This window comes from Ochotona princeps, chromosome 24, assembly GCF_030435755.1.
Source record: "Ochotona princeps isolate mOchPri1 chromosome 24, mOchPri1.hap1, whole genome shotgun sequence".
NCBI classification, from domain to species: domain Eukaryota; kingdom Metazoa; phylum Chordata; class Mammalia; order Lagomorpha; family Ochotonidae; genus Ochotona; species Ochotona princeps.
In genome coordinates this window covers 12,985,207-13,002,784 of record NC_080855.1, presented here as the reverse complement: position 1 = coordinate 13,002,784, position 17,578 = coordinate 12,985,207, and the positions used below count along the sequence as shown (strand labels likewise).

At 53.8% G+C, this 17,578-nt stretch overlaps 1 protein-coding gene across 3 annotated transcripts in view; it reads right to left on the bottom strand.

Moving 5' to 3' along the window:
- ABAT (4-aminobutyrate aminotransferase) overlaps window positions 1-16,838 on the bottom strand; it is a 63,190-nt gene extending 46,352 nt beyond the window's left edge. The window contains exon 1 of one of the 3 annotated variants that reach the window (XM_004586745.3): window positions 16,803-16,838. The gene's annotated coding sequence lies outside the window, so the exon portion shown is untranslated. Of the gene's footprint in view, window positions 1-5,082; window positions 5,169-16,771 lie in introns of those variants that run through there. The other 2 variants (XM_058680817.1, XM_058680818.1) reach the window with 2 other exon arrangements.
- Between the last annotated feature and the right edge of the window lie 740 nt (window positions 16,839-17,578).

The window sequence follows — 17,578 nt, the reverse complement described above, 5'->3', positions numbered from 1 at the left end:
CCCACCTACCAAAGCCCAAGAGTTATGTCAGCGCATACCTGATCTCAGGTCTAAGAACATCACCTCTGGTTCGCTCACTTTCTCTAGATACTGCTAGAGAGTACTTCAAGTGCCTTCCCCCCAACAACACACGCCCTGGAAAACAATCCAGCCCCAGTAGATAAAAGTTGTTCCACTCGTATGAGGATTGGTACTTTGTAAACATCAAGTCTACACCAAACGGTGTGGTACTTTGCATAAGGTCTCAGTACATCCTCTCCTATTTATTTCTGCTGGAAGAGAATATTTTGTTATTTTTAAAAACTGTACCTGAGAAGTAGAGAGAGCAAACAAATGAACAAGACTTCCCATTTGCTGTTTTGGTTTCCAAATGCTCCCAGTGATACAGGCTGGACCAGGGCTGATGCTGGAGGTGGGAACCTAATCCAGACCTTCCACATGGCGGCAGAGACCAACTACTTGAGCCATCACTGCTGCCTCCCAGGTTGGCACTGGCAAGAAAATGGACCCAGAAATCAGATCTAGGTATCGAACTCCAGTGGTCCAGTGGTGGAAGGTGGGCATTTAAACTACTAGTCTTTTATACTTCACATCATCTCTAGATTACCTTTTTTTTAAGATTTATTTTTATTGGAAAGTCAGATATTCAGAGAAGAGGAGAGACAGGAAGATCTTCCATCCATTGATTCACTCCTCAAGTGGCCACAACAGCAGGAGCTGAGCTGATCAGGAGCCAGGAGCCTCTTTCGAGTCTTCCATGTGGGTGCAGGGTTCCAAAGCCTTGGACCATCCTCGACTTTTTTCCCAGGTCACAAGCAGGGACTGGATGGGAAGCAGGGCTGCCGGGATTAGAACCAGCACCCATATGGGATCCCGGCGCACACAAAGTGAGGACTTTAGCAGCTAGGCAACCACACCAGGCCCTCTAGATTACTTTTAATACACAAAACAATGTAAATGCTACATAAATGTTCCAATCTAATGCTAGAGCTAATGACAAGAAAACAAAGTCTACACATGTTTATTGCGGATATCATTTTTTCCCCTTGGGTAGATTCAATCTGATTTGTTGAATCCATTTTTACAAAACTCATGGCTACACAAGACCATCCTACTCAATATCTAGATATCTAAAAATGCCAGCTCTAGAAATTCAGCTAAGCCATGGAATCTTAAATAAAGCAGTAGCTCTGTGCGTGGAGATGTTAACAGCAGTGTAAGATAGAAGAGCAGACAGCCAAAAACTTTGTAAAGAGCCAATAGAAAAGGATTGTTTAGGCAGGTTGTAGTACAAAACCTTGATGATACTGACATTTACCAGAAACCATGTAAGAAGACAGAGAAATGATTTTTGAACCACTGTAATGTGAAAAAAAAGACCATAAAATTTTATACGCAGTCTGGCTATAATTTCACAGAGTAACAAAAGCAAAAACAAAACCATAAACCAACACACAATTTAAAAAAAGGCTAAAAAGAAGTGTGGTTTTGGTTTGCCACTGTCTTATCTTGGATATGAAGCTATGCAGAGGCAATCAAATCTTTTCTACCATGTGGTAGTTTCTGATCCTTCATTAATGACCTGCATATTGATTTTATCAAATGCTTGGAGACAAAAAAAAAGGTCTCTCTTGCTTCCTCAAATATTCTAAAGTGAGAAACTAACAGGGTGCCAAGAAAACTTGCCTTGGTGTCAGCCAGATGTGTCTAGACACTTAATTATAGGAGAACAACTATTGGATTACTTGACCTGGCATTAACAGGGAGCCCCAGAGGCATTTGACCATTGATCTGTGTTCAGTTTGGTTTCTGACAGTGTGGAAAGAGGAGATGAGCTTCCAAATGGACTACAGAATGGACATTAATTTTCTGGCACTGAATCAGGTCAAATCAGATTCCAATCCCCAGGTGGAAACACGGAAGTCGTAAGTAGGGCGGCACCATCAAGGAGTTTAGTGCGTTGGCAGGTGACACAAAAGGAAACTTCTGGATTTATCCCAAGATAGTGGAAGGAACAGCTCAGAATTTATAAGTCTAGGATTCCTAGAAGCCCAGCAAAAAGGATGTTCTTGAGGGTTCAAGTTCTAGCCTAGGGGACTGCAAACAATGGCTGCTGGAGTGAGTTTGTCAATAAAGTTTTATTGTGCCACAGGTACACCCAATTCAGTGATGGCTGCTTTCATACTATAGAGGCAGAGTTGAGTCAGGGCAAGAGAAACCTGGAGTCTATGGTGCTGAAAATACAGTCATCCTCTGACCCACCACAGAAAGGGTCTGCTTAGCCGGAAGGAGGCATTCTAGGCCTTCAAACCACACTCCACTTCCTAACAACTGAAGGACTATATTTAATTGCAAGAATTCAGGCTTCCCAGAGACCTGGTTCCAGCTCTATGGAGTCCCTTTCAGGGTCAGACATTGCCTCCTTTCACTATGAAGGTATCAGCGACACCACTGAATCGTGAGCTTGTCTCCTCCCCATCCTTCCTCTGGCCACAGGTGACACTGCAGTCCTGGGGTTTGGACCTATAGCCTCCATGGTCACAAGAGAACCAATTCCTGTTGCCCTGAGCCACCTGGTGTGTGGTGTGTGGTTGTGTGCTATGGTCATCCTGGGGAATGACTGGATGGTCACTCCGCGGGAAACTAGTTCAAGGACACACCCCCACCCTCTTGATGCCAAATCCCCACTCTCTGGATTACTCACACCACATCACACAGCATAAATAATTTATACCATAATGCTTAAGGCAGAATATAGCAAGACAAAAGTCAATACTTGTTCACTGCAAAAATTACTTCTTTTTCTGAATATTTTCAATCAGTGCTTGGATGAATCCATGGATGTAGAGCCCAAGGGTATTGGTGACGGCCTGTACCATCTCAAACAAATACTGATAATAACTGTGTCAGGCCCCCTCTTCCCACCAACTGCCATTTGGAAATGATCACCTCCTGCAATTGGAAATTTACACATGAAGAAGCAGGTGTTCCACCTAGAGGCTTAGATGCCAGTGTCCCGCATGCCTGGGTCAGTCCTTGCTTGGGCTCCTGTTAATGCACATCGTATGAGGCAGTGGTGAGAGCTTGGGAGACCTGAATGGAATCCCTGGCCCAACACAGCCGTTATGGGTACTTGGGGAGTGAACAAGTGGGCAAGAGTGTTTCTCAGACAGACACACACTTGCAGAAGGAAGTTCTGGCTTAACAGCCTTTGGGCTCCACACTGAACCCAGGCCCTGATTGCACCTCCCTGCATTTACTCCGCACACGGCCGAGCCAGCCTCTCTTCCCGTCTCCACCTGGACTCAGACAACTGTGGCAGTCTCCACTTGGCTTGCGGGGCAGCCAGAGAAATCACTGTAAGGTGAACACACCATGTCAGTCCCTCCTGGGCCACCTACTCGAGGCCTCCGAATGCAGAAGAGGAGGAGAAACCCCAGCCTTCATCTTCATCTACAGTCCTCCCACTGGAGCCCTGCCATGCACCTACTGGGCCTTGGCCTCATTTTCTCATTTGTTCATCAAAGCGTTGGTCCCGTGAGCTTCTCCCCTCACTCTCCCCTATTCCATTTCACAAGGAGTGTACAGTGGATGTCAACGCTTTCTTAGGCCTGAGATCCCATGGGGATGGGAGCCACAAGCTGACGTTCCAGGTGGAAAAACGGAACTCTGCAAACGATGGCTCAGCCAGCCTGGAGCTTCCTCTGCAGCTGACCTGAGCCCCAAGACCAGGCCTCATAGCTTTGCCCTCAGGAACAGTCCTGGGCCACTCCTTCAAGGCTCTCACCAGCATGCAGGCACCTGCAGACCAGAGGCGGGCTGGCTGAAACGCAGGGATCAGCTGCCAGTGAGCTCCAGGGCAGAGGACGGTCTCCTCCCCGAGGCATCTTCCTGACCTGGTCACACTGACCTGTCTAAAACCCTGCAGAACAGAAGAGTCACAGGAACCCAGGGGCCAAAGCACCAGGCTTGGTTTGCAGCATGACCTCTGCCCTCAGACCTGGGGTGGAGGCCCAGCTCAGCCTTGCAGCTAACTGCCATCTTTGGCATGTGGTCAGAGGGGGAAAGCAACAAGCAGAGGAGAGTGTGGCTCCAAGACTAAGCCCTCTGCTTGGTGTGGGGTGAGCTCCAGGGATCACGTGCGCTGTCCAGGTAGCGCAGACAGAGGCTTCAAGCATCAGGGGAAGGGCACAGCTTAGGCTCGGTCAGCTCAGAGATGCCTCCAGGTCCAGGCTCTTGGATTCTGTGCACTGTTCGGCCCACTCGGTGGGGCCAGCTGTTCTGGCCCTAAGGAATCGCAGGTCACTGAGTGGTGTCCTGGGGACAAACTGTTCTGCCCAGTCACCACTAATAACTGCCCTGCGTCCCTATACAGACAAGTCTATTCACTCTAGGGGAACTTTCTCCCCATTTAGCAGAAAACCAAGGGCCCACACTCGTCCAGACTGATACTCTCCAACATCCTGCCAAACAGTGGCATTCCCGTTTTGCAGACAGGAAAACTGAGGCTTGGAGAAGGTGAAGCTATTACAGCAAGCAGCACTTGGGCTGAGACTGGGCCTGCCTGGCTTCTCTCCTGCAGACTCACGAACACAGGGCTTAGGGGTAACTCTGTAGACTCGGAGAAATGCAATCTAACAATCGCTGGGCTTGTGCAGAAAATGAAAACCACGGCCAGGCCCCGGCCTCTTATCACAAGCAGCGAGAAACCATCTGTTTCCCATGACAGACATCATTGAGTTCTTCTCCCACTGCGCCAGCTCTGGCATGGAGATGGCTTGTCACCTCAGCTGTTTTTTTCCCCCAAACCATGTGGTGTTGTCATGCCAAAGGATATTGCCAAGTCAGGCTGGGCCTCTTCACCTTCAGGCTCATGGAGGCCCAGGGCACAGCACTGAGCCCATGCAGACAGAGATGCGGGCTCTAAGTACACACAGGGAGCAGGACACCAGCCCCTGGGAGCCCTGACTGGATCTCACAGGTGTGCTCGCCTGTGCTGGCTTTCCCGTCCCCTCTGCCTCATTCCCTCCTGTTTGGCCTTGGTCCAGGCCAGATGCCTTGTTCTCAGCTGTGGGAACTCACCTGTCACACAACTCCCGAGATTCCACGGGAGGTACAAACCCCCAACTCTAGCCAAGAAGGAGGCTACCAGAGCCTCAAGTCAAAACCATTCAGAGCTGCACAGAAACCTCAATGAGATGCCACTCAGCTTTCCTGTGTCACGGACTAAAGGCTCAGGGAGGATGCGCCTCGCACAAGGCAGGGTGCCCACAGTCCCTGAGGACCTACCCTGCGCCCCCAATACCCAGCTTCTCCAACACTTCCTGTGAGGCGGATACTCAGGAGGACACGCAGGCTCCAGTCACAGGACATGCCCAACCCACGCAGGCCTCCACCGAGTCCCTCCAGGTCCCAGGATCATATGCTGCCATTCCCAGGAGATGACAGATATGGCACTTTTGTGGATAGGCACCATAACTGTCATGTTTTTATTATAACGTGCATTAAGAACAAACAAAACAAAATAACCATGAGAAGCCACTTAGTGCAGGGGTATGCCGGCTTGGGGTGAAGCGCAAGTCAACTGGATGTAAAGGATTGATGGGTAATAAGCAGAGCTTGACAATCATCGAGCAGTTACTGTGGCAGGTGCTCTCCTGGGCATCACCCATTTGTGTTGCCTTCTTTGGTCCTCCCAAGGACCCAGGAGGCCAACGGGACTGCCCTCCCATTCCACAGCTGAGGCTAAGAGAGGCCGACCAACTTGCCCAAGTTTTCACCACCAGAAGTAGCTGGACTGGGATCTCACTCAGCAACAAAGGGGCTGGGAGGTGCCTGGAGGGGACGAGAACCCTGAAACACAGGACACAAAGGATGGACCTGGGACAGCAGACTGATCTGGGCTGGGGAGTGTCCTGGAATGCAGTTCCATCACCCCCCATCCCCCACAGGCCCTGTTCTGCTGCTGGAAGAAAATTCCAGAAACCCTGTAAGAGCCAGTCACAACGCACAAGGTGTGACAAATGTGCATTATGAAGCTTGCCATGAACACTACGGGGTGGGCACTGTGATGTGGCAGTGGTGAAGCCGCAGCTCTGGAAGGCAGCGGGTGCTTGGGTCCCTGGTACCCACACTGGGGACTTGGGTCTGGCTTTGGCTTGGCCAAGCCCTGATTGCTAATAGGCATTTGGAGAGTGAACCAGTGCATGAGGAATCTCTCTGTGTGCTTTGGCCTTCCAAATGAGTAAACAGAGATAAATAAAACTTGTTTTTAAAAAGGGCATTGATAACAGTGGCCTTGGGTCTCTTCAGCAAGACTTTTCAACCCCAGCACTTTTAGAGTCAAATAATTCTTTGCTAAGGGATTAGGGGGCTCACCAGTGTCCCCAGCCTCTATACAGTACATACCAATAGCACCCGTCAACCACTGTCACCTGCAACAACCCCAACTATGTCCAGGCCTTGCCCGGTGCCCCCCTGGGGGACATGACAGTAGCAGTCAGGATGCTGGGCCCATAAGGGACAATGACAGGCCATGTGTGTGCCAAGGTGGCCCACTAACCATGATGCCAGGCTAGCATACAGGTAAGGTCAAACAGCTAAAGTGGCCCAAATCTCAGCTTCCTCACCCGGTGTCTAGGGATCCAGTGTGGTCCTGTCATAGTTCCCCATCTGTGAAATGGGTCTGCGGCCACCCCCTAGACTGGTGGGGTACCCAGCGAGGGTACTCACAGCACACCTAGCACACGGGTAAGCATTGAGCAGATGCTCCACAAAGAGGTGTGGCCACAGTATCAAGCTGTGTGCCCATCTGGCCAAGCACAGTTTGACAAAGGGAGGGGCTACAGAAATCTGTATTCTGGTTTATTCTTATTTTATTACTACAAGCTACATTCCCTACTCATAAAATTAACATGATAAAACTGTACAGTAGGTTCAGTTGCAGCTTGTGAGGCTACTGGCATCCCTTTCTGGAGCACAGGTTCGAGTCCTGGATGCTCTGCTTCCAATCCAGCCGTCTACTAATGTGCCTGGAAAAGCAGAAAATGGTTCAAGTGCCTGGGCCTCTGCTACCCATACCCATGTGGGAGACACGGAGGGAATTCTACCTCCTGCCTTCAGCCTGGCATAGGCCTGCCTATTGCAGCTACTTGGGAAGCGAACCAGAAGATGATTTCTCTCGCTCTTCTACACAAATAAATATTTTCTTATTAAAAGAAAACAGAGGGGCCTGGTGTGATGGCTCAGTGACTAAATCCTCGTCTTGTAAACACCGGGCTCCCACATGGGCACTGGTTCTTGTCTCAGCTGCTTTACTTCCCATCCAGCTCCCTGCTTGTGGCCTGGGAAAGCAGTCGAGGACGGCCCAAAGCCTTGGGACCCTGCACCCACATGGGAGACCTGGAAGAAGCTCCTGGCTCCTGGCTTCAGATTGGCCCATCTCCAGCCATTGCAGCCACTTGGCAAGTGAACCTCTGGATGGAAGATCTTTCTGTCTCTCCTTCTCTCTGTACATTTGATCAGCCTTTCCAATAATAATAATAAAAAGAAGACAGAGAACCTACAGACAAACTGGATGAATAAAAGCATAGAAGAGAAAGGAGAGGGGACCCTGACTCGCTGGCACTTGAGGTTCTTGCATGAAGTCCCCACGTTTGACGATGGGTTCTGGAGCCCAGAGATCTCAGCCGAGTTCTTGCTTCTGTCCTCCGCTCAGTCCTGCGTCCTGTGGGTCACTGACGTAAACGACACGGTCCAAGCCCAGCCCCATGTGTGGCGGGAAGAGAGCGCAAAGCCACATTTATCCAATGAGGTTTCTGTGATCGCTAACCTTGCTGTTGCCACCTTATGGATAAGGCAGTGGAGGTCCAGAGAGAGATCACTGACTCCAGGGCACTCACACAAGCCTTATTCCTGACCATACAGGTCTAAGGAACAGACTCCTCGGCCCAAGCCCACAGCAGCACCAGACGTTCATAGTGGGGACCAGCCACTGCTGGAAGACAACACACAAGCTTGAACCCTGGGCCTCCCAGAGCCTAAAGAAGTCAGATAGTGCGGCCCGGAGGGCAGTTCCTGCTCAGTCGGTGGGCAGGCACCAAGGACTTCACGCAATCCGTTGGCATCCAGCTGCCCTTCTGCCCCTCAGGCCACCCTGTCCAGGGGAGTAAACAGCCTGGGCTTAGCACTCAGCACTGAAGCTAAAGCTAGAGCTTTTCAACCCAGCTTTCTTACTAAAAATGCTACTTTGTGCACAAAGCAACCACCCTTTCTGAGCCCCCACGCCCACCCGCCTTGCAATCCGAGTTCCTCTTCCAGTGCTGTGAGCAGATTCACCTCAAGCCCCTGCAACGACCACCCAGGCGCTGAGCACACGGACGCTGCCACTGCTTATGGGCACCGTCACTGCGATAAGCAGAGTCCAACGGAAACTCCAATGAGGCTCTTCTGAATGCAGCCTCTTGTTTCTCTCCTCCGCACTACCCTGCCAGACCAGCCAGTTGCAAATCCCTCCTGGCACCTGTGCCCCGGTCAGAGTGTCCACACTCTTCCGTACGGGGCTTCCTTTTGTGAGCCCTGCTTTCAGTCCCTGGAAGACTGCATGGAGGGCTGAGGCAGGATGCCAGGCATGCAAATCCGCAAGCCGGCAGCAATTTGCACAAAACCTTGCTGTGCTCATTTCCAGCCCGTCCCCCAGAAAGGCGCTCAGCCTGCAAAGCCAGTGCAGAGCTATTTACGGCTCGGGACAAGGAGAGAGGAGGCAGCCACTGTCCCTCGACTGGAACAGCCCTGGGTAGGTGTTGCAGTCTTGACTGGTGTTTGGCCAGTCTGGACCTGGTCAGGCCTGCAGGAACGTAAGGGCTTCTGCCGGAAGCTGGCTCCCTGCCTTCAGGACCAGCGAGCTCCCTTCCAGAATTTGGGCTCAGTGGGGGAGAAGGTATTATTCTCCACTTGCTTCCCAGAGGAGCCCCGCATGCTCAGGAAACCCATCATCTGGCTTGGAATGCCGCCACAGGTCTCCAGGTCAAGTCCAGATTTACCATCACAGGTGTCTGGCTGGCCAGGACTGGACACTTCTTCCTGCCTTGCTCCACTTCACCCTCTACCCTCTCTGCATCCCACTGAAGACCCCTCCTCCTCTGACATGACTTCATAGAGAAAAAAGGCTGTTGGCCAATGGAAAACCGTGCGTGGTCTCCACTCAACACAGACTCTTGGGTTATGTGATTCTAACCTTTCTGTGATCTTCACATTGTGTTTTTCATCTCCTTTGTAACTTGCTGGAAACGGACAGACAAGCTCCTTCTGCCTTGTCCAGCCATTTCCCCTCACTTGCATTTCAACCTCCCTCTCCTCCAAACATCGCCAGTGCTGGTGTTGACTTGCCCTGTCCCAGTTCTAACACCTGCCTGGTTTCCGCATTAAAGGAGCTTCATAAAATCCTTAACAAGTGTTTGGTTGGGATCTATACGAAAGTCATGATTTTATCCTTTTTTTCCCCCGAAAATGTTTTTTAATTCCTTCCTTTGAAATCTCAGAGTTTGTTCACGATACTCCCCGTCTCCCAGAGTAACTCTCTTCTGCCTGCCACAGCTTTTGTCGGGGACAGGGTCAGGGACAGGGAGCCTCCCTGCACTTGGAGCTTGAATCAGTCTCTTTGCTCTCTTCACAGCAGAGACTGTGTCCCCACAGCCACCTAGCAGGTGCCCGGATGTAGGAGCTGGCACTCGCTCTCTCTCTCTCTCTCTCTCTCTCACACACACACACACACACGTATGGCATGTGGAAACCAGGAATTGAATGAACCATGGCCAAGCCAGAGAGAAGCCACTATGAGTGAGGCCTTGCTTTTCTTGTTCCACATCACGTGTTAGGTAATCAGGTCTGGCGGCTACTAGTACCCCAGAAATACTTGGTAACTGCGTAAGAGAATACAACTTAACTTCTTATTCTTGAGCTGCTTTCAAGTCACCCACCAGGTCCCTACTTTAACAGAACAAACCTTGTAGCTTTAGACCACTGCCTCCCACTGCATATTTTCCTTATTTCAAAGCCACGGCATTTCCAGTCGTCTGGGTCCCATGGCCCTTTAGGGCATGGAGAGGACAGTGAATTCTACTCTGTGGTCATTGTGCCACCTTGCCCTGGGCGCTGCCCCTCTGGGCCTCTGTTCCCACAGGGAAAGCAAGGTAAGTGTGGACACTCGGCGAGATATCAGGAGGAGATATGCGTAAGACCAATGAGAGCTTCCAAGGGCTGCCGCCTTGTTACATGGTAACATGCCAGCCAGGCTCTGCAGAGTGCCAGGGACAGAGATGTCCCAAGGCAGGCTTCTTTATGGCCCCAAGGACATTGTTCGTTTCTAACCAGCTGTACCTGGAGCAGCCACAGTGGTCCCTGCTTCGACAGAATTCACAGTGTGCCAGAGGGATGGATGGCCATCACACTGCTGGTGGATGCAGCTAGACGTCAGTGCCTAAACGACAGATTCTGGTAGTTCATCCTGTATGTCTCCAGCTGCAGCAGGGAAGGGCAGACCAGGAACCCAAAGGGAGGCAGAACCAGGTTGAGAGTATTATGTCAGACTGGTGACTCTATCAAATCCAGATGCTGGCGGACAGACCCATCGGCCTGAGCTGTGACGAGCTCTCCAGAGTTCTAATGCTGAACTTCGACAACTACTGTGCTGGCATTCCAACTGGATATCCCAATTGGAAGAACATGTTTCTCCACGTGGAACTGCAGGCACGTGTCTACACCTTGTAAGTGGTACTCATTAATGTATCCACCCACTCACACATTCACCCATCCAACAACCAACATACATATTTGGGATGTCTACGGTATATATCCTACTAGGCACACGAGAGCTCACTGAAATTGAAGATGTACACACACCCATCTTAGCCTCCAAACTTTGCCCTACCTCCAGGGGATGTGTGGCAGTGTCTGGAGGTATTTTTGCTGTCACAACTTGGGGTGGATGATGCTGCTGGCATCTAGTAGGTACGGGCTGGGGAAGCTGCCCTGCAACGCACAGGGCAGGCCCTTTCCCCAGGAATCCCAATAGCTATCAGGCCGGGGAAGCATGAACTAGACAATGAACTCATGGGCATGAACTCCAAGTGCAGTGACCTTGGTATGTCAAGGTCACTGTGCAGATGAGAAAATCTTCCCACACGAGGACTCTTCCAATCAGACAGCAGAAGACCAAACCAACTCCCTTCAACAATGGGCAAAGGACAACGACAGACATTTCTCGCAAGAAGACACACAACGGCCAACCGACGCCAGAGCAGACACTTAATGAATCATCAGGGCAAAGTAAGCCCGAGCCACAGTGTGATACCACTTCCCACTAGCTGGGAGGTCTGTAATAACCAAAAGGATTTTTATGATGGAAAATAACCATCAGTAAAGAGATGGAAAGATCGGAACCCTCACACTTGCTGGGCGCGATGTGGGAGGAAGCCACATGGGATCACTGGCATGGGAAAGTCTCACAGCCCCTCCAGAGCTGCCGCTCCTTCATTCACTCCACCCTCAGGCACACGCTCAAAAGAACTGAAAACAGCTTTCAAACTGCGACGGGAACATGCAGGTTCACAAAAGCTGAGACGTGGAAACAACCCATGAGGCCCTGACCTGAGGGATGAAAAAGCTGTGTCATACAGCCGTGGGGTCTGGGTATCCAGCCATAAAAATGAATAAAGGACTGATAGGCTGACCAGCGCGGAAAGCCAGATGCAAGAGGCCAACAGACTGGGTGACTCTCTTTATAGGAAATGTTCAGATTAGGGAACAGCACGTGGCTGGCAGGCACCGGGGGGTGAGGAAGGACTGTTTATTAGGCCAGGGGCTTCCTTTTGGGGGGCTGAAATGCTTCAGAACTCCAGAGTGGTGATGGTTGCACAACACTGCAGATGTAAGGCTTTAAATGGCTAAAATGTTCAATTTTATGTTGTGTTTTGCTACCCCAAAAATTCGCTATAGGTCTGGTGCAGCAGCCTGGTGGCTGAGGTCCTCACCTTGCACACGCCAGGATCCCATGTGGGTGCTGGTTTGTGTCTCAGTGGTCCTGCTTCCCATCCAGTCCCTGCTTGTGGCCTAGGAAAGCAGTGGAGGATGGCCCAAGGGCTTGGGACCCTGCACCCATACGGGAGACCCAAAAGTTCCTGGCTCCTGGCTTCGGATTGGCTCAGCTCCGGCCAACACGGCCGCTTGGGTAGTGAACCAGCAGACGGAGGATCTTCCTCTCTGTCTCTCCTCTTCTGTATATCTGACTTTCCAACAAAAATAAATAAATATTTTAAAAATAAGTAAATAAATCTTTTTTAAAAATCCACAGTTACAAGGGTTGCCACGGTGTGGGGCAGGTTGAGCCGATCCCGACATTTCATGTGGGCACTGTTTCAAGTCCTGGCTACTCCGCTTCCGATCCAATTCCCTGCTGCTAATGGCCTCGTAGAGAAGTGGAAGGTGGCCCAGGTGTTTGGACCGTTGTCACCCACGTGGGAGACTGGAAGAAGTGCCTGGCTTTGGCCTGGCCCAGCCCTGAGGTCATCTGGGGAGTGGACTAGCAGATGGAAGAACTCTGTCTCTCTCTAACTCTTTCAAATAAAATAAAAAAAAAAATTTAATACAGTCCTATACTCAACCCCATAGGTGTCTGCTCTGTGCCAGGAACGATGCTGTGTTCCTAGGGGGTCACCAAAGACAAGAGAAACCAGCAAGCAGCAGCAATGGACCCCAGGATGCCTGGGAGGAGGGTGGCCAGAGCTTGCAGGAGAAGTGGGGTACCTGGCTGTGGGCAGGCAGATTTCCCATGAAAGATGGGCTGCTAGACAGCGTCTGAAAGAGAAGCGAGCTGTGCCCCTGAAAAGGCAACAGTGCAATCAGAGGCCACAGCTGGCCACGCCTGGCAGGAAAGCTGGACCCGCAGAGGGTCTGGAGAAAGCCAGAGGGGCTAGCCGAGAGGGGAGGCCTGGAGCAGTGTCCCCCAGAACACACCCCACCCCCACGGCTGTCTGCCGAGAATCCTCCCGTGGCCCTGGAGTACAGGGGAGGAGGGGGACAGGGATGGGGGTTCTTGTGCTTGGGGCCCCCACATTCCCAGGAAGCCCAAAAGGTCTGAGCTTCCAACAGTGGCCGTTTCTGCTCCCAGCAGGTCTTCTGGTCTCCTTGCGCTGGGCCCCACCCGTTCATATTGCACGGGGGCTGGCCCTTCCCCCCACACATCCACTCACACATGGGGGTTTCTCCCAGGCCTCCCACCTCCCGAAGTATCCATGTTCATCCGGACAAAGATACTTCAAAATGTACATAGAAATATGAGACTGCAAGGTAAGCTTACTTGGGGGGAACTTTTTTTTTTTGAGCTCCAGGAATAATTTTTGGATAATACGAACTTTCCAAAGATCCTTTGTATTCACAGATTGCAAAACTTTTTTGCAGCAAAATGCATGTTTTCTTTTTTTTTCTTAAAGACAGAATGACGGAGGGCTCTTCCGTCTGCCAGTCTCCTCCTCACATGCTGACAAGAGCCAGAGCTGGGCCAGGCCAGATCCAGGCGCCAGGAACTCCGTGCAGGTCTTCCCCACGGGTGCCAGGGACTTAGAGACGTGAGCGGTCCATCGTCCACAGCTTCCAGGCTAGGAGGACGGCACACATCCGTCCGAGCACTGGCTTCACTCATCGCGCCACAACGCCTGCCCCACACTGCTGTTTTAATTCAGTTTCCTACAAACTTTCTGAAGTACCCTCATATTCATATATGTGTGTGTGTGTGTGTTTCAAAAATATGGTCATTCGGTATATGTGGATCCTGTGACTTCTTTGTTTTCACTAAATAATGCAACTCGCACGGCTTTCTGGGTCAGAATGTAGACTTCCCCGATTCTTCTGAGAGGGTTAATCATTCCCCTCTGTGAATGCACCCCAAGTCCCATAATAAAGCCTTATGTTCTCACTGCAGGTGGCTAGGATCATGTCTCTAGGGGATTCATAAATGTTGAGAAACCAAGTAACCTTCCAAAGAAGGTTCTAGAACTAGGTCACTTCTAAAACTGTGTCTGCCTCGCACATTTTTTTTAACCTCTACTGAGGAAGAAGATGAGGCTCTTAGACAAGTCTTTGAGCCTTAGTTTGCTTAACTCAAAACCTGGTGCTGGCCTTGTGGTGCAGTGCAGTGTGCTGGCATCCCACACGGGCACTGGGGTCAAGTCCTGGCTGCTCCACTTCTGATCCAGTTCCCTGACACCTCAACTGGAAAGACAGTGGAGGGCCAAATCCTTGGGTCCCTGCCACTCACACAGGAGAGTTGGATGGAGTTACGAATTTCAGGTTTACACATAAATCATTTAAAAGAAATGGCTGCGAATCTGGTGTGATCCACAGGAGGGCGCTCTGGAGATAGGGCAGGCTTGTTTGCCGGTGAGGGGCTGGAGAGGGGCTGCTGCTGTCCTTGCCGCAGGACCCCTCCCCCAGCCAGTCATTTTGCCGAAGCCAGAATAATGGGCTTGGGCAAGCAAGGGAGGAGGCCTGGGAAGTAGGGAAAGGAGGACGCTTCACCCCCAGGGGACAGTTACGCCTGGAGGCACTTTTTGTTAACAGAGGGGCACAGCTGGCACCTAGCGCATAGCTGGGCAAGGCAGATGACAAACATCCAGCTGCCTTGACAAAAACCATGCACAGGACGGCCCCACAGCCAGGAACGATGCAACCTCTCAGGAAACCCCACCTGAACCTGAACTCCGGGCTGAGGCTCATGCCACCACCAGCCTCTCAGAGGGCAGGATGCTGAGGCTGGGAGAAGACGCTGGGCAGTCGCAGCCAGCGGCCCATGTCACGGCCTGTCTCTGGGAAGCCATCCTGTGTCTCAGCACCTGGCCTTGCCCTTGCAAACTGTCCACGGCGCAGGCTACGAGATCCACAAGGCCCCCTCCCTGCCTGACAGGTCTCCTGGTTTGCCACTCGCAGTTGTGACCATGGCTTTTACTTACAAGCTGTGTGTCACGCACTTTTAACTCTCACACTGCAAGGATGTGCCACAGGGAGCTGGACAGGGACAAGAGGGGACCTTGCTAGTCCCAGACTGTTCCCCCTTCCCACCTCACCCACCCCTGCAGGGACCCGGGGCTGCTGTCCAGCCAAGCAGCCCTGGTGACCCCACAGCTGGAGTCTCAGCTGCTGTCCCCACCTCCACGGCTCCAGGAAAAGATGGGGGGCTCTGAGCAGGGGAAGCGACTGTGACCTCCTCAGGGCCTGTCCAAGGCTCCCAGAGCAAAACCTGGCTAGCAAACTGAGGTCCTCGGCTTCATTTCCACTTCAGGACGTGGTGGCCTCGCATCCTGGCAAGCCCGGGGCGATGGGGGAATTTGGCAGGGGGTCTAGATTGGGCAGTGGGCTCGAGGCATCGCTTGTACAAGGTAAGCTGGGAAGTGCAGACGCGCGGGGACGAAGGGACAAGGCACCAGCCCCGGCTGCATGACCTTCGCAGCCTCAGCCAGCTCTCTGGCCAGGGGGCCCTGTGACCTTGAGCCAGTCTCTTCCCCTCGGGGTGCCTGTATACTGGACTGACAAATGTGGGGGCACGGGCCCTCACGGAGAGGCTCCTTCAGCCTCAGGCCTGACTGCTTCGGGCCTCCAGCAGCGCATCTTCCACGCTCCACGCCACAATGGCCAAGACCAAGGCCAAATGCGTGGCCTGGCTCCTTCCTGCTCCCCCAGTGGGCCGCATCCCCCATCCCCAATACCAACCCTCTGCTCCCCAGAACAGGTTCACCCAAGCTGCCCAACCCCGGCACGGGTCCCAGCCCAGGGCCAGCAGCGACCCCCTCTCCTTGGCGCAGTGCCCAGGGGCTCCACCAGGCCATGCCCACAGGAGCTGGGGGCAGCGTAGGGCAGAGTGGGGGGAGTGGGGCCCTCTTGGCTGTGAGCCAGCAGCTGGGTTTTCCAGGAGGGGATGCAGCAGACCCCACACAGCCTGCTGGGGGCGGGCCGAGAAGGTCTCCGGTGTCCTGAGTCCAGAGGGCTCCTGGCAAAGGTTTGGGAGTCCCAGGACCCCAGTTTGGAGGGCTTAGGTCTTACTTATCTACCTAAACTTCCTCTGCCTGACCCAAGGCCAGGAGTGAGAAGTGAGATGGCCTGGGGGGTTGGGGTAGCCACATGTGGGGGTGGAGCTGGGGGGAGGATGGGGCTGGCAGAGCTGGGGGGCGAGTGGGGACAGGGTTGGGGTGACGGGTAGGAGGGGGCCTGTCTTACCTCTTTCCTGCAGGAGGGGACCCCCTCCCCAACGGCAGGCAGGGAAGGGGTGCAGGCCGGGGCTGGAGGGGAAGGCGGCCTCGGGGTGGGGTGCAGGCCGCCTGGTGGAGCCCCGCGGACCTCCCGCCCTCCCCCGACCTCCATTTTCCCTGGGGTGGGGGGCGTGCGCCCGCAGCCAGGAGACCCCCCAGGGTTCTACCGGGGACGCGGGGAGACGCAAACTTAGTTTTTCAGGGAAAGGGAAGCAGTGGCGGGGGGCGAGGCCCTGCACGCCTGAGGGGGCTGGGTCCTTTCGGGGGCCATAGGGGACGCCCTCCTTCGGGGGGTCCTCCAGGGAGGGCCGGCCTGCCTCCGGAGCCGTTTCTGAGGAGAAAAACGAGGCTGCTTTGCTCGCTGAGGGGCCGCGTCTGAGGCGGCGGAGGAGAGGACGCCCCGGGCTGCCCCCTCCCCCGGGGGTCCCACAGCGGAAGACCCCGTCTCGGCCTCCCCGCCTGCCACACGGCCTCACCTCAGGCCCGGCTCCCTCCTCTCGGCCTCACCTCAGGCCCGGCTCCGAGGTGCGCGGGGGCTCCCGGCCGCCTCCCGGGGTCCTTGTGCTCCGGCTGCGCCCGGCGCCGTCTGCTCGGCTTCCCCCAGCGACTCGCCCGGCCCCCCCGGCTCCGCCGAGCCGCCCAGCCAATCAGCGCCGGCCGCCGCGGCCCTCGCTCGCGTCGCAGCCAATGGGCGCGCCCGCCACGGGCCACCGCCCCCGGGGGAGGCGGGCGGGGGAGGGCGGGCCGCGGGGCAGAGTCCGGGCTCCCGGAGCGGGCGGGTCGGAGCGGGGCCTGGAAGGAGGGACCGCGAGGGCCGGGGGTGCCGACCCCCGGGTCTGATGGGGGTGGGGCGGCCCTAGAGGGGTTAACTCCACCTGGAGCTTTAGGGAGCGCCTCCGCCCCGTCATGGGACTTGGGGGCTGCAGGCACGTGCAGTCGCCCCACTTCCACCCGGCGCCCCAGATCCCATTTTGAGGAACGCTTGGAATGGAGCCAGAAAGGTTCCAAGAGGGGGAAGGGGCATCTGCCGCGCTCTCCCAGCCGCCGACCGGCTCCAGCTCCCCAGGATAAGCTGGACCAGGAGCCAAGGGTCTGGCTTCCTGCACGGTGGGAGGCAGCAAGGGGTGAAAGCTCAAGTACCTCCCTCAGGGCCTTGCATCGCTTCTTCATCTTTTGGTTGGTCCCCAGAGCCAGGGTGGGTCCAGGCTGGAGCCAGGAGTCAGGAGCCCCCTCAGGGTTTTCCAGGCAGATGGCAGTGACTCAAGTCGTTTAAAACCATCTCT